The following is a 17713-nucleotide window of genomic DNA, read 5'->3' as shown; positions in this document are numbered from 1 at the left end:
ATTCACAAATGCATTTATTTTTTATTTAATTTGCTATAGCCGGGGAGTTTTGACTGAAAATGACTTCCCCTTTCATAAAGAACACATTCACTTCACCCGGTTAGATGCATGCACACCTGGAGGCAGCAGCTACAACCACGGCCTGATCAAGATCTCCTGCTTTAGGACACCACAGTGGAAAAAAAGGGTAGGGAAAGACAAGTTTATCTCTTTCTCTTACTCCATGAGATCTGTCCAAATCTAATTTTATCCTGCATTAAAACAAAGGCGATAGCTAACTAGGTTTCAATTATCTTTTGACCAGCCAATTATTAATCATCTTCACAACATTCACACATCAAAAGTAGCTAAAACAACTATCCCAAAAGTCTTAAGCCCAAAAAAATAATTTATCATAAATGATCAAGATAAACATTAAATTCTCATCTCTTAATAGGTAGAACAGCACTTAACATCTGGCACTTTCTTTAAAAAAAAAAAAAAAAAAATACATAAAGATGTAATTCCTAAAGTAAAACACACTGTAAAAATGTATATGAGGGCCCAACATAAAATTAAATCATTGCAACTATTTGATTTGAACCCGCAGAAAATGTTGGATCAACATCATATAACTTGGTTTATATTCAACATAATTTAAGAAACTCAGTATAATGTATCAACTAGTTAGCTTATTAAAGGTGCACCCAATACATGATTTGTTCATGTAACATTATTACCCACGCCAATGAAATTGACAGAGGGTTATGTAAAGGATTCTGTATCTTTGTTTGTTTGTTTCTTTATTTGTTTGTTTGTATCTGTACAAGATAACTCGAGAACGGAAAGTCGGATCTTCACCAAACTTTCAGGGAATATTGGGATAGTGACAGGGAAGAATCGATTACATTTTGGTGATGATCCGCGCACCCGTTTGGCTTTTCTCAGACTTCAAAATTTTGAACACCATAGTAATCAATGGGAGCATGAGTTCCTCGGTGGCTCTGCTTAGGCGTGGGTCTGCCGACTCAGACGGCCTTTCTAGTTTAAGTTGGATTTTTTACAGTGCAAATTTGGCATATTTTACTTCAAATAAGAAATTGATTAGTTAAAAATAACTGACTCAAATTTAATTAAAAAACAGAAAGAATCATTCAAATACAGACTTTTAAAATAAACTTAAATAGGAAATCCCTCTTTCGAAGCAAAATATGAATTATATTTCTAGTCTTGTATAAGTGCTTTTATTGGTAAAATCATGTTTATCAAAGTATCAAAATATTATTATTGGTAGTAGTTGTGTTTGTGGAAGCATTTGTAGAGATAGCAAAATTCGATATTTATTTTTTATGTCTTAGCAAAATATGGGACATAAACATTTTATATTTTAAATTATGGAAGCACAATATTAGATTTTTGCCATTTTCTGACATGAGAATATTTTCACATTGATTTCAGCTGATATGAATAACGATACAGACCTATTTATAAAAAAATCCAAGTCTGTCCTTTAAAACAGTGGTTCTCCAAGTGGGGGACGCATTACAAAAGAAACACTCGAAGGGGGTCACCAGATGTGTTCCAGAATATATATATATATATATATATATATATATATATACATATATATATATGTTTTAGTAATTTTAATAGTATATTTTACCCATTTTTTAAAATAAAAATCTATGCATAAAATTAGTTAAATGGAGAATAAAAACACAGTCATCTGGTGGGATTTATACTGAAATCAAAGTAATGCTTTTACGATCATTAAAATGTGACATGACTAATTTTGAATGTGGACAGCTGGTTTCAGTTATGCTTCAACCACATTCTCTTCACTGTCACTGAAATGCTGTCAGAAGTCTCTCTGTGGTAAAGTGCCTCACCTCGTATGCATATTTGCACTAATCAACTATCTTAAACTATTGCATGTTTTATTCTCTGATCATGTCTAGCCAGTAATCTTGTAACCACACTACCGTTGCACACAGACTTGTATATACTACAATAATACCTAAAAGAGCTTGTACATACCAATTAGTGGGAATCCACACTATTGATATTTATTTTTTTTTAACCTTTCAAGTTAAATTTTATTGTATTTAATATTTAATTTCTCTATCCTGAGGGCGAAGCTAATCTGAGTCAAATTCCTTCTTATGAAAGCGTACTTGGCCCATAAAGCTGATTCTGATTCAGGAGCAGTGGAGTCCCTGAGTCTCTGGCACCTTTATTTCAGGGGTCAAATGCTGAAAACATTGAGAACCCCTGCTTTACAGGAACTGACCTGTCATTAACATTTATGATTGTCTTTGTTTTTTAAACCAACATTAAACGAAATAAACCAATATAATTTCTGTATGACAATTCATTTATTCTCTAATGAATACTGAACTTTTTCAAATAAAATTGAAGTCATCTTGTTGGATTATTTGTATATTATATGTTAAATGTATTTTAACAGGAGAAGTAAAACCAAACTTAATTTGTCTTTTTAAGAAATACAAACAGCTCTGTAACAACTTGCTGACTGACAGTGAGCTTTCTAGTGCTCTAAACATAAATGTGCTAGCAGTTTTGGCACAGTTAGCATGCAAGCATGATAGCTGATGTTAGCATCCTCAAGCTAGCTAACATGCTACTAGCATATTTTTAAAGTATAAGGCTTTAAGGCAAAATAAGTTCATTTTTTCGAGTGAATAATGAATAATGTTAAAATAACTCTATTTACCCTTTTTCAGCAATGCTTATCCCATTTGGGGTCGCAGGGGGTTGGAGCCAATCCCAGCCGTCATTGGGTCAAGAGGTGGGTACACCCTGGACTGGTCAGCAGTCAATCACAGGGCTGACATATGGAGACAAACAACCAGGCAGGCTCAACTCATACCTATGGGAAATTTAGAGACTAGCAGGCCTGGTAGTCATTAGCTGGGACACAACAACTCATTAGCTGTATAACAAGTATCCCTTTCCCTGTAACTATCACACAGTCATGTCAAAGCGGGATGGCAGAAGAGCGACAACATTGTTTTCTTCCTCAGAAAACTTTCCATGTTACTCTCAGCGCTAACTGTGATGAAGAAATGTGTTGGTCTGGCTAAGGCCGAGCAAACGTTCTGCTAGCAGCCATAAATACAAGCACAAAAAGCATCCCTTTCCCCATTTAACTATCACACACTGAAGCGGGTTGGCAGAAGAGCAAAAACACCCTTTCTGTTACAGAATGCTTTTAGTGTTGCTGTCTTCGCTTGTTTTAATAAAGAGTCCAGTTTTGACTAAGTACTGCTGTGACCAATTCAGAGCTAATCGCTCCAAGCAGCCATTGTACACAAGCATTCACACAAGAAATTACCTTTTCCCCCTCAACTTTCACATAGTCATGCCAAAGCAGGTCAGTGGAAGAGTGAAACATCTTTCCCAACATGAAAAGCTTATATTGTTGTTTTATTCTTTGTCATACAGAAATGTGGCCCAGTTCTGCTTAAACAGAGGCTAAAGCTAAATCTGAGGTATTTAGAGCAGTGGAGGCAGCCATTAAAGGGCTTTCAGTCCCACTAAACCCTGCCCATAGTGCAACTCTGTATGTATGGCTCTAGTTAACAGAGTGGAGGCAGCCAGTAGCAACGGCATTCAGTCCAAACAAGCCCAACTCTGTTACGGCCCTCAAAGTAACATCACTCAGTCATTTAGTCAGACACGGACAGAGCCATCTGTAAGGCTGCCTTCAGCAGTCAGCCAAAAATAAGTAGAAGTAAGTGTAAAATAGTTCTGCGTGATCTGGGATGACACTGACCTATGTAGATTGGAGCTGTGTACCGCATTGAAGTATACTGCAGTAAAGTATATTAGCAGGAGTATGCGATTTGGAATACCATATGTGTTTTCCAAATATAAGACATGCACACAGGTAAAAAATACATATCCATGACCAAACAGGGTCTTATGGCTGTGCACTTTCATTTTGATTTCTACAAAAACAGAAATGTAGAAGCTTTGTAAAAGTACAGGGAGTTATTTTGACTTGTATTAGATTGTACAGGTGGTCATAATGTTACGTCTTATCAGTGTATGAGTGCACTGAGTCCACGGTCCACTATAAAGTTCCCCTGTTATTAGAAACACATCAGATACTTCAAAAACTATCAAAGTGTCAGCAGGGGGGAATAGCCCAAACAAGGAAACTTTCCACCTCTGCCCACGGCTGTGACTCATTCAGAAATGCAACCACTTGTTTATCTGTAAGTGTTAGTGCATGCGTGTGCGTCTGTGTGTGCATACCCACGTGGTCACCATTTGACCCCGAGTGACTCGTAGCAACCGCAGCAAAAAGCGTCAATGGCCGAGCGCTTATTTAACCCTCCCATACACTGATTAAAGTCACAGATCAAACACACGCACGCCTGCTGCACGCACACACATTCTGCTCGGTGTTGAATATCTAAAGGGCGACGAAGACACTGACTCAGCTCCAGAAATGTCATCACTCCTTTATATGAAGTAAGCCTGAGCTACAATTACAAGCTGTCAGGCAGATACCTGGGCAGGAGCTGTGGGAGTGGACCAAGTGGAGGTGAACATGGCGTTCAGCCAGCCGGCATTATGGGATGTCTCCACAAAACAAGGTCGAGGTGTGCAGAAATAAAGGGCATTTGTTTCTCACACAAACATCAATTTACTTCTGCCAAACCATGACTGATACTCACCGTTGCATGCAAAAAAAAGCCCCAACTTCATCCACTTTGTGATTTTAGACCTTTATCGCCATATCTGTTTATTTTTAAACTGCATGGGGCAATTCGATTCATCCTTATCACTGCTACACCACCCACCTCCCTACATCTCAGCCAAGAGGAGAGTCTGCCTGTTTGTTGTTTGATTTCTCCATCTAAACACCTCAAGTGGGGGAATCCTGCAATGTTTCAACTCAAAACGATGAACCACATTACACATAACAGCGCACACACAACCAAGCACACATAAATACATGTCCCTGTTTCAGACATCTCCTAGAAAATGGCATTTAAACAACAGCCTACACAAAGGTGACTCATGCACCTACTGTTCACATATTTCCACACGCCATCTTAAAAAAAAATGACACCCACGCACACTTAATTTCAACACCGAGTTAAGTTGTAAACTAAATACCTGCAATAGTCACACTATCAGTGGCTTCCAGTAACCTTAAATAACATGTTACAGGCTTGCCCTCTAATCGGCAGCTGTTAGGTATCGATTGAAAGGATTTACTTTTGCTTCAATGCAAGATTATGAAACTAGCAACACACAGGATGGTAAATGAAATTATAAGAATCTGCATTTTTTTTAAATGATGATTAACCAAGTTCTGAAGCATTTTGATGCGATGTGACTGCTCGAAACATAGACTCAAAATTCTTTTGGGTTCAACATCCTCAGGGGGTTTAAGAGCGTACTATGGCTCTGCTGCCTGCCACTCTATTGTAGTCAGCACACAAAGTTTGATTTGGAGAAAAAAAACAAGAATATCATGGATTTAAATATCCTACCCATATGTTTTTTTCAGATTTTTTGGGGCATTTTTGGGGCCTTTATTTGATAGATGAGGACAGTGGATAGAGTCGGAAACAGGGATCTGATTTTTTTAAACTGAAAAAATCTGTTAAAACTAATAAAATTGCATCATGTCCTTTTTCATAAAAGATCTAAATCCTACAGTAATGCAACATGAATCAATGTTAGATATAAGATGTTTTTCTTGCATATTAGACCATGTTAAAATTCTAAACTCACTTTTAAACTTATTATTTACTTTATATACAGTATCTTTAAAAGTATCCAGCCCCTTGGATCTTTTACTCTTTTATTGATCTTATAAATCAATCATGGTTAATACAATTTGGCAGTTTCACACACAAAAAAAAACAAAAAAACTCATTAATGTAAAAGTCAAAAACAGATTTCTACAAGGTAATGCCAATGAAATAAGAATATGTAATGTAATGTAAGTGATGCATAATTATTCACCCTCTGTAAAGTGGCTGGCCTAATTCAACAGAGGTCTAGCTGCTAGTAGTTTCACAATTAGTGAAATGGGGATCTCCTGAGTGCAGTGAAAGTGTCGATTGTTGTACAAAGACACCTGTGTCTGGGAGGTTCAGTCACTGGTTTATCAGTATTCCTGGCTACTTTTACACCATGAAGACAAAAGAACACTACAAGCAACTTAAGAGAAAAGGTCACTGACAAGTATTAAATCTCGACTAGAGTTCATCAAAAGGCATGCAGGAGACTCCATGGTCAAGTGTAAGAGAGTTCATTGGTCTGATGACACCGCAATGGTGATTTAAGGCAAAATGCTGTTTTGCAGACACCAAGCACTGCACAGCACCACAAACACACCATCTCCCCTGTAAAGCACAGTGGTGGCAGCATCATGCTGTGGGGATGCTTCTCAGCAGCGGGCCATGGAAGGCTCGTAAAGGTAGAGGGTAAAATGAATGTAGCAAAACACAGGAAAATACTGGAGGGCAATATGATTCATTCTGAGAGAGAACAACAGCTTGGGAGAAAATGTATTTTCCCACAAGACAATGACCCAAAGCATGCAGTAAAAGCTACATAGAAATGGTTTAAAGACATCAAGGTGAATGTTCTGGAGTGGCCAAGTCAAAGCCCAGACCTAAATCCAATAGAGAATTTGTGGCTAGACTTGAAAAGGGCAGTTCACCCCGATCCTTGTGCGACATGACAGAATTTGAGCAGTTTTGCAAAGAAGAATAGAGGAAAATTGCAGTGTCCAGATGTGCAAGCCTGATTGAGACCTATCCACACAGACTCAGTGTTGTGATTGCAGCTAAAGGTGAATCTACTAAAACTGACTTGGAGGGGGTGAATATTTTTGCAGTCAGTTGCTGGCATTCCCACTCGCTTCCACTTTGTTATAATACCACTGACAGTTGACTGTGGAATATTTAGGAGCGAGGAAATTTCACAACTGGACTTGTTGCACAGGTGGCATCCTATCACAGTACCACGCTGGAATTCACTGAGCTCCTGAGAGCGACACATTCTTTCACAAACTTTTGTAGAAACAGTCTGCATGCCTTGGTGCTTGATTTTATACACCTGTGGCCATGGAAGTGATTAGAACAACTGATTTCAATTATTTGGATGGATGAGTGAATACTTTTGGCAATATAGTGTATTTCTAGTCAACTGACATTACTTTGTAGAAATCTGGTTTCACTTAATCACAAAAGGTTTTCTTGTCATTTATATCGACCATGATTAATTTATAAAATCAATTAAAGGGTGAAACATCCGAAGGGGTAAATACATTTCTATAGGCACTGTAGATGTATTTGTTATTAAAATTAAATTTGAGCAGTGAAAAAGATTTGCCATCAACAGACTAGAAAAAAACAATGTCCTATCCTGCCCTTTATTGTCCTGCAACATAATTTAAGATAATCGTTTATCGAGGTGGTTCTCAACTGTTCAGGCATGAGGACCCATCAACCCCTCCTCATGAGAAATTGCGACCCAAATATATTGAATGAAAATATAATTAATGAACAAATATCTTGTGAAAATTTTTGCAGGTTTCCCAAGGTAGCATAAAAATCTAGGTAACTTTATGTGGAATTTCTCTGGAAAACAAGCCATGTTATGCCAAGAAACAAGATAAATAACTTAAATCTTGTGAAAATGACTGAAATGTTCCATTATCACAGGAAAACTAATAATAAAAAGGGGAGATGTATGTCCACTTGGGGTTCCTCCACATTACAGGCTTTTTACCCCAAGCACACTTTCGCAGCCCTCTGGAAAAATAAATATCTTTGCAACTCTCTTCAGGGTCTCAACTTAGCAGCACCACTTCTTTGTTCAACTATAAGGGGGGAATCAAGTGTTGCAGTAGCCTGAAGACAAAAGAAACAACTAAATGCAAATAAAAATCTAAATATGAATAGTTAAAAATGAAAATAGAGGGAAAGTACAACTGCTACTATTATGAGCAAAATAACCTATACATTCATGCATTGCCAAACAACCTGAAAGTGATCACCTGTATTCAAACAAAAAAGAAAGACATATTTCTGAGTGCAGGATGATTTTTTTTGTCATTGCGAGTCATCGTCTCTGTCAGTTCTAGCAGGATGTGAATAAGGAATCTTTACATTTGTCTTGATGTTCAAAGCACGGTCTGTTTCACTTTAGTCAACAGTAGCACCTTATAGACGCACCATCACCCTCATGAGATCCTTAGAGTTTACAGCCTGTGTGAGCTGTCTGTACCTGACATGAATGACGAACCATCCATCAACAATCCAAACCCCCACCATGCAAATCTGACTTTAAAGTACTAATGTACCACTCCTACGGTGTCTCATTAAACCAGGCATGACTACTGGTTGCCACTTGGTTGAAAAGAGACGGTGTCTGCAACTGACAATTGTTCCACCCCTGCACATAACTGCAGACTTTCTAATAATGGAAATATATGCCTCGTCTGCCAGCAAACATACAGTTTGAAGGATGTAGGCATTTCCTTTATTCACAGCAACAATGATTACAAAGGAGTCTGGCCTGTTTCAGAAGCTTTAAATCACAACCCCTGACATAAACAAGTTTGATTCCATTTCTACACTACAAAGTTAGATCACATCCAGACAATGCACTCTTGTTTCTATTAAACACCAGCTTAGGACCAATCAGAGGAGATTCTTACTGGGGGAGTGCAATATTCACACACTTATAAAGGTATGAATTTCCACTTGCTCTCATGCATTGAAGCATGTCGGATCCTGCCTGACACACACCTGCTGCTTCAAAAACATGTATGTGTATGATGTGTGTGTGAGAGGGTCATGCACTCATCTGAAGAAGCTTCTGAATTAGCCCTTCAGGAAAGACAGAGTTGTTGTAAAGAAGGGTGCACCACTTGACAACACAGCACCCTTCGACTTCACAGTTTTGCCATAACAAGTCTCCATCCTGAAATGACATATCAAACAACAGCCACACTAATCCTTAATAGGAAATAAAGTTACGAGGTGTTCTGCATATGAACACATTCCTGGTTTGAGCTGGCCTCCACCAGGGCTGCCCTTAATCTCTGATTCTGTTCTCTCAACAGGATCTCAAGGTGCAGTCGGGGGGGGGGGGGGGGGGGATTGGCCGGATGAGGGCTAGCACCTCCAAGTCTGTGGCCATGGTTCTCAGCCAGAAAACGGTGGATTTGAGGGGAGTGAGTCTCTGCCTCAAGTGAAGGAGTTCTAGTATCTCGGAGTCTCGGAGTCTTGTTTACCAGTGAGGGTCAAATGGGCCGTGAATTTGACAGTCAGATTGGTGCAGTACTGCAGACACTGTAAGGGACTGTTGTGATGAAGAGGGAGCTGAGCTGGAAGACAAAGATCTCAATTTACTGGTCGACCTTCATTACGACTCTCACCCGTGGTCATGAACCGAAAGAATGAGATCGCACGTTCAAATGGTAGAAACGAGATTCCTCTCTAAGGTTGGACTCAGCCTTAGAGACAGAGTGAGGCGCTTGGACATCCAGATGGAGCTTGGAGTAGAACTGCTGCTGGCCTGCTTCACGCAAAAAAGAGCTAGTTGAGGTTGTTTGGGCGCCTGCTTAGGATTCCTGTTGGTAGCCTCCCTGTGAATTCTTCCATGTGCACCAAAGTGGGTTAGAGACTCCAGGGTTGGCCCAGAACGTGCTGGAGGGATTGCATATCTATTCTGGCCTGGGAATGCCTCAGAATCCCCCAGGAGGAGCAAGAAAATGTTCCTAGGGAGAACGATGTCTGGGTTGACTTGCTGAGCCTGCCCAGGATAAGCGGAGGAAGACGGACAGATGGTGGTGTTTTGCTCATTTTTATCAACTGTATGCATTTTTACATTTACTTCTATTTTTGCAGTCAAAACCATGTCTGTATATTTTTTTATTTTTTACTGTCTTAAAGGTAATTAATTTCCTTTTTTGGATACAGTCTTTTACTCAAAAGAAAATAAGGAATTAAGAGTAGATCAAAGATTATGAGATGAACTTAATCATGGAAAAAGGAACTTCCTATGGACTGAAAAGGGCATAAATGAATAGTGCAGGTGACTTTTGTCTTGTCCAATGAGCTGTCTGCTCTATTTGCCCTAATTGTCAACCTTAATTAATCTTGGTTAGTGCATTAATGCTGACAACGCTAGAATACACATTAAATTCTCAATTCTGATTGACTGCAGGGTGTCTATTTATTCATGGTAATTAACAGCCTATGAAGTAATATGTTCGCTATGCGTCAGCCTGTTTCTAAAGTGTGTAACTATGGCAAGAGTGATGAGCCTCTTAAAGCCTGTGCTGACCATTAATGCGGCTTGTTTACAAAAAAATCTAGTCTGGGCTTCCATTTGTTATTTTCTTATAATGAACACCTTGCTGGGCATTAAACTTGCTTTACACACAGTCACATAAAGAAAACACACAAGCGACTCTGTCAATCACACTAACACACAGCCTCTTAAATTTGCTCGCTGCACTGAATCATGCTGTCAGCTTTCATTGCAGAGTAATAATATGAGTTGATAAATCTGCCATGATGAAACAAGCGAGGGAAACTACAGTGTTCAGCACAAGCTGCTGCATATCAGCCTCCAGACACACACATGCACAAAAATGCAAAAAAAAACAAAAAAACTCCATGATAGCATCATATAATGGCCCTCGATCCCTGAGTGATATACAGTACACCTCCTGTGCTTCATGGAAACACTCCTCCACACTCGTCTCTCCTGTGTTTGGGCACTGGTGTGATAAGGTACTGATGGGTTGTATTACTTCACTTGGGTACTCCCAGGGGGAATCCCCCTAGTGTGGCTGTGTGTGTGTTGTCTGTGTGTGTTTGTGTGTGTGTCCCCACAGAAAGGGAAGAATGCCACCATTGAGCACCCTGCCATTGCGCCAGCAGTCCTCTCCCCCGCACCCCGCCCCTTCCCGTCCTCGCTTGCACTCTGACGTACAGTTGGAGCAGATTTGGTGACATGAAGATAAAAGCCTTCCTCTGTTTCTCTTTTTTTTCCTCTTTCTCCAGTGTCACCAGAGCGCTGAGTGCTGCTGCCCCGGCCGTACACATAGAGAGCTCATTCAAACTGACACAATCACTTTTCACTTCTGCTGTGTGATAAGCCAGAGTTCAGAGTGTCTCGCTGCAATATGCCCACCACACTGTCAGCGGCTCAGTACAGGAGGTCTAACGATGCTGGAAAATCGGCATAAACACAACAACTGTTCACTGATGAGTGACAAACAGCACCACTGACACTCTTTTTATGCAAAGGACCCCACTTCCTCTTTCATAAATCTGACAACGCTGACAAGCCTGCAGAGGTTTAACAGTTCTGCACAGAGGCAGCAGACACTTAACCTGTCAGAGGAGTACTTTATGGCTGGATAATTAGTTTTGGAGGGAGGAAGAAAAAGAGGAACATAAAAATATTTATTTGATTTGTAAAATTCAATTTGCCAGGCAGGAAGAGAGAGTACCAAAGTTATATGGAGGCAATAATGACTGTTTATGACTGTTTACATGCAAAAACAATCCTGATGACATTTTGTACTTTTTGTCTCTCTTTTTGTAGACCTGCAAGGTGTACAAATAAAAGCAAAACGTTAAAAATGAAACAGCATAAATGGCTGTGAATGCAAGGACCACTTTAGGGTGATCATGTCAATAATACATCCAACTGGTTTTGAACCCTCTCAGAGGTCAAAGTCGAGCCCTTTTTAAGTTCTTTCAACCTGCATGACCTGGTTTTTCTAGCACCTTACTGCCATGGAAAGTTGTATATTTATACAAATACATATACTTTAAAATATTACTTTATTTCCCTACCAAGTAAAGACAGATGCTCTGTAAACCAGCCTTTCTCAAACAGGTGATTCACTTCAGCAGGTGATCATGGAGTCAAGGTCACCCATAAGGGGGGATAAAGGGAAGAGCTTTCTGGTGCCCAGCCATGGAAGTCAGGAAAAACATGGTCCATTGTAAAGTTCTCAACCTGAATAATAACCACTCTTATCAGAGCAACAAAAAAGAAACTTTATTTTTGCTGTAGTACAATATAGCTTGATCGAAATGTAAACCCCGTTTCTCAAACCAAAATTCCTTTTTATCTTATGTTGACAATGTGCATAGGCAAAGTGACTAAAATATTTGGAAAGTAATTTCAGACTTCACAACTAAGACTGATGTGCACAAATGTCAGATGCCAGAGAATAAAGTTGAGGGAAGTAAAATTACTATAAGGGAAAAATAATGAAACTTATTGGGGAAGACAGGCAAAAAGAAGAAGGTAAAGAAAGGATGGGAAAATGATGAAAGTGGCAAAGTTTGGTTAAAAGACACAAAAATGGGTCAAATAGGGGCAAAATTGGTAGGAAAATTGTGGAAAGTGGTTAGAGTTGCTATAATGGGAGCCAAGAGGAGAAACTGGTCTTGAAAGGTAAAAAGGGGCAAAAATGGGCAGGAAAATATATTTCTTTAAAGTTACAAGTTGCAAAAATGGGATAAAAGTGGCAAAGATGGGTCAAGACAAGCAAAAAAGGGCAAAAACAGGTCTGAAAATGGTGAAAAGGAGCAAAATTGGTTAAAAGATGTAAAAATGGGTCAAGAAAGGCAAAATGGGTAGGAAAATGATGAAACGTAAAAAAAAAAAAAAAAAGTACCTACTCAGATAAAAGTGGAAAAATGGGTCAAGAAAGGCGAAAAGAGGCAAAAATGGGAAGGAAAAATGGTGAAAAGTTGTTAAAAGTGGGAAAAATGGGATCAACGTGGAAAAATGTGGAAAAAACTTGAAACAAATGCACAGAAACAGTGATGATGTTAGCCAGGATGCTAGCACCACTTCTACTAATTCAACACACATGCACTGATATAGCAATACATCACAACCTGAGAGGGTCCATTCACTGGGTGTGTCAGGAGCCCCGACAAGTCTGTGGGCGAGCTTGCATGGATTGAGGAACTTATCAAAGTGTGTTCTTAAGGTCTGCATTATCACTATGCATATCTTCCAGGGCATTTAAATTGTTTTACCATAGGGTTTTAGAGATTTAGTTCATTCTATTACTACATAAATCCTTCAGCAGTCAGAGAAATGTAAAATGCTCTTTTCTTTAAAAAAAAAAAAAGAAAAATATCTTTAGTGTGGGGATTTAGGGATTTTTCACAATTTTAAAGGGTGCCTGAACAGAGAAAACGTTGTAAAACAACGTCGTTTGGTAATGGTGATCTATGAAAAATAAAAGAAAAACAAAACAATTTCCTTATATAACCACTGCCCATACAAATCCCATCATTTTCAATCAAATCATGAAAACAAAGAAGTGATGACCCATGATGAAAACTGATACCTCAAGTTGATTTGGTTACTGCTTGGTATTTTTCGACAAAGAAACTGTTTTTCCTAATATTATTTATCACTACTTAATGTGAAAGACTCTGTAACTTATTTCATTTCTCTAATAAGCAAGCTACTTATTCAGACATATTTTTGTCATGACAGGCATACGATTACAATTTCAAGCACTTCTGCTGAAATCCAAGCCTTTTTCAAACCTTGAAAGCACATTAAATTTTAAGCATTTTCAAGGTTTTCACAAACCTTTACCAATCCTCTGCCCACCCTCTTCTTGGTTAACCTGTCTTTTTGACATAAGTGTAAAGAATCCTTGTATTTCTAATACTGTATTTACCACAGCATGCAAAAAGGGAGAAAAGAATCATCATTACACACATGTATGTGTAAGTAGAGTTGGAACAAAAAGGAAAACTGCAAACTGAATTGATTTTTCATTTTAAATACATGGGTCAGGTCTAAGTTTAACTGAAAGTTAATGATAGAGTGAGTCTCTAAAGAAACAACTGTAAATCAAATCAGTATTTCCCTTTGTGAGAAAAACAAGTGCTTGTGCTTGGGTGTGAGTGAGTCACCTGATACGGGATGCTGGTGGACACAGTTGATTACCCACACGTCCAATTCTATCAAAAGGACACGTCATAATCTCTAATCACTTCCACGTCTGGCGGAATAAGGCTGCTGGTTAATCTGGATTACACGTCACCGCGGTGAGGTCACACAGCCCAGGCAGCTGATAGCCCCAACTGGCCAGGAAGAGCTAAAGAGGAAGACACCAGGTGAAACACAAAAGGGAGGGAAAGAAGGAGGGGGGCAGACACAAACAATTAAGCAGATGTTAAGGAAAATGATCGATTCAAACCCAACTGGACTCTAGAAAATTAAAGTTAAGGTACTGACATGAGACAGTATTCATATGAAAGCCCCTTTCAAAGGATATAAATGACCCATTTATTGTCTTACCCTGAATGACCCTCAGAATGCAATCTAATTCTGACATGAGGAAAACCAGCACAGGGCATGCAAAAGAGCATGTGATCTATGCCTATAGGATGTGATTTCCCTCAAAAAACAGAGAGTTTAAATTAGGTTACCCATTTACAGATGATCAAAAGATAAAACACCAAACAGAAAGGAGAATAAGTGATTTAAAAAGAATCAGACATAAGAAGCCTGGATTAAGGTTGAAAGGTGCAATATCAACCCTGTTGGCTATGCACCTGCAGGGCCCCCCCCCCCCCCCCCCACCCACCCACCACCAAACAGATGGAAGAACACAAATGTACAAATTAGCCTATTCAAGACTTTCTAATAAGTGTGAAAATATGAGATGAGATGTTAAGATTTTCTTGAAAATTATCACTGCAGTTGTGTCTGTTTTTATCACTAGAAGTTTGGGATATTGTGGCATGTGATGTGAATACCCTGAAGCTGATCCTTGATTTATGGGACTTGAAACAGAGTACCCAAACATTACTCTTCAGTCCCCCAGAAACAAGCATGTTGTGATTAACTGCGAGTCCATTTATGTTTGTGTGTGGGATGGGCTTTTCTCTTTAATACGCACACGCGCAAATTGCACGGCTTCCTCTCTCTACAGGTCAGAGAGCACGTGTGGCACAGGAGAGGGGTTTCCCCAGGGCGGGCGTGTAAACATTAGTCTACAGGGAAGGCGTAAGGTGTGTAAGCTCGCCTTTCACCTTTTTTTTTTTTATGTTTCACTTTTGTCTTAAGCTCTCTCCCTGGATGATACGACTTTCCCTGTAGCAGAAACATCAGGGTAGCTGACACAAGACAGCCTTTTTCCGTCGGTGTTACAGATTTAAACGCTCAGCCGGTGAAGGTAAAGCAGCGCTGCTATGCTAAGCTGCAAGCCATCACATTTACAAACCTGCTCTGTGTCTGCTCGGTCTCTCTTTGCTCCCGCTTTTCCAGCCTTGTCCCCGGGTAGAGAGGGAACATGTGCCGGTCAGATTTACTCTCGACAGGTCTTACATTTGTTTCTTTCTTACGGTACAATCAGTTGACAGTAAAACTAACCACTTCTATCTGGTATTAGGTTAACACTAAGTGTGCTGTTGATTTTGTAGCCGTAGTTCATTTCAGACTGTTTTCTATATGGCTCAGGTTTCCTTCGCAGAATGAAAACGGGGACACGCTTACCGGCTAAAAATACCTGTCTACGACTATATTTGGCTTGGCTGGATCACAATCACAACGCTAAAATAGTCGGGCCCGCCCGAATGAATGGGCTCTCTGCTATCTCACTCTGCCTCCGTTTACCAGGTGCTAAATTTAGCATCGAGGCTTGCGTCAATCACGAGCCTAGTGCGTCAAGGCTTCCCCCGCCCCCCGGAGCTCGTCATTGGTCAAAATTAGGACGTTGACCGAAAAATACGCGCCTCGTGATTGGCCGTTGTGAATTATTGTGCTTAGAGGCTCCGGTGGCAGTTTTTAATTTTTTGGTTGATGGGTACGCTCAGAAGCTTTCGCTCCTCTTTATATCCTGTCGACAAGGCAGCCTGCCTTTCTGTTTGGCTGTAGTATTTCTTCAAATATATACAGTATATATATAAAATGATCAAACACAATATTAAATGATGTTGGCCGAGATAGCCTTACAGTTTCCTCTGCACTGAAAACAATAGACTTTATAGCCTGAAGCAAGCTTTCTTTTTCTACAGAGAGCACTTTTTTTATGAGGAAAGTATCAACTATAGCACACCATCTGCATTGGAATCACATTTTCTCATATCAAAAAATATTTTTTTAATGGTATTTGATAATCCAACAAAATTTTCCCTTGTTTCAAGACTCTCTTCATCTAAGTGTCAATGTCTGAACAAAATAAGACAAAAAACGTCCCTTCCTTTTGGAGAGAAATTGAAAAAATAATGGTTTGTAATGAGAAAAGTACAGTAATATGAAATTAGAGGATCAAACAAAGTAGAACAACATGGCCTAAAAGTGTAATCAAAATGCCTACCTTCAGTAAATAGGCCATATTCCTATCTGTCACACAGTGTCATCACTAATAACACTTTTTACAGCAGACTTGGGAAAAGACACTCAAATGAACCTCAGACATGGATGCCCCTGTCATCAAGGAAGAATTTAGTGCTGCATCCAGGTAACACACTGGAGGCACATTGACATAATTATAAGAATACTTTAAAAAATGAATTAACCTTCTCTTATCTCAAAATGTAGGACACACATTAGCCACTGTTAATAAAGGAAGACTTTAAAAGAATAAAAGCTGAAGGTTGGATAGTCTGCAGAAATGAGATGACTCAGAGTCACACATAGGCCTTTCAGACTGGCAGGGCTCCGTGCCGGTTCCGGTTCCTGAACCTATATTTGAACCAGCCAGCGCATTCAAACCGGAAAAAAAATTGGTTCTGAACCTGAAAAGTTGGTTCTCAGCTGGAACCGAAAATATTTGGTTCTTTCTTGGGAACTGCAACACAATCAGAGAGCGTATCACTCTCTAGGTTGTGAAGATGAGCAGAAAAACAAAAGAAAAAGTGGTCTGCTGGGGAGACAAATTGTTTGGTTGTGGTCTGGGCGTTGACAGAATTCCAGGTGAAGCTAGAGATTACTACTGGGTTCATCAGAACACCAGACCAAAAAATTGATTTACTCAAGAAACTGGGGGAAGGAATACCGGGACTGCATGAAAGACTTTGGCAGAAGTGGAGCAGGATGTGGTGATACATGTCCATCATGTCCTTCCACTTTGGTGCTGCTTAAATTGGTGTGAACACGGGCTGGTTCACCAGAAAGCACCAAGGTTCGGAACCAGAACCAGAACCGTGTCTGTTTGAAAACACCCACATTGACCCTAATCCTGCAATGAATATAAGTGCAAATGCAAATTTAAAAAAAAAAAAAAAAAAGAGGAAAAAGTTAAACTCATGTTTGGGAAAATTTTAGTCATTCAGAATGTTTTGAATTAATATTCATGAGGCCAAAACTGCAAAAAACTAAAGTGTAGATAAGTAAAATTACGAGTTAGCTTCAAATTGATACCTGTGCTGTCCAAAGCACTTCAAATTAGTTATGTACAAAATTCTATACTCTGTTGTTACATTTTAGACCAGGCTTTATACTCTTACATTTCTCATTACAGAGTGATATGTATTTAAATTTGGCTTGTGCCTTTTAATCTATATGATGAAGCCTTGTAATTTCACTGGAAAAAAAATAGAGTATAGAAATTTTCCAAGGAATTTGATAAATTAGCTTCATACTGACTCTCTGTCATAATGATAGGACTATAATCTGGACTAAATAACCTGACAAACTGGAGTAAAAAGCCCTGCATAATCAG

At 39.3% G+C, this 17713-nt stretch overlaps 1 long non-coding RNA gene across 1 annotated transcript in view; it reads right to left on the bottom strand.

Annotated features, from left to right (window-relative positions):
• Window positions 1-15415, bottom strand: part of LOC121514324 — a 54759-nt gene extending 39344 nt beyond the window's left edge. Inside the window, exons 1-2 of the long non-coding RNA XR_005992279.1 lie at window positions 15272-15415; window positions 13956-14140 (exon numbers count right to left, since the gene is read on the bottom strand). This is a non-coding gene — a long non-coding RNA (uncharacterized LOC121514324). The remainder of the gene's footprint in view (window positions 1-13955; window positions 14141-15271) is intronic.
• Window positions 15416-17713: the final 2298 nt, after the last annotated feature.

This window comes from Cheilinus undulatus, linkage group 8 (genome assembly GCF_018320785.1).
Source record: "Cheilinus undulatus linkage group 8, ASM1832078v1, whole genome shotgun sequence".
In the NCBI taxonomy this organism is placed as follows: domain Eukaryota; kingdom Metazoa; phylum Chordata; class Actinopteri; order Labriformes; family Labridae; genus Cheilinus; species Cheilinus undulatus.
This window is presented reverse-complemented; position numbering and strand designations above follow the sequence as displayed.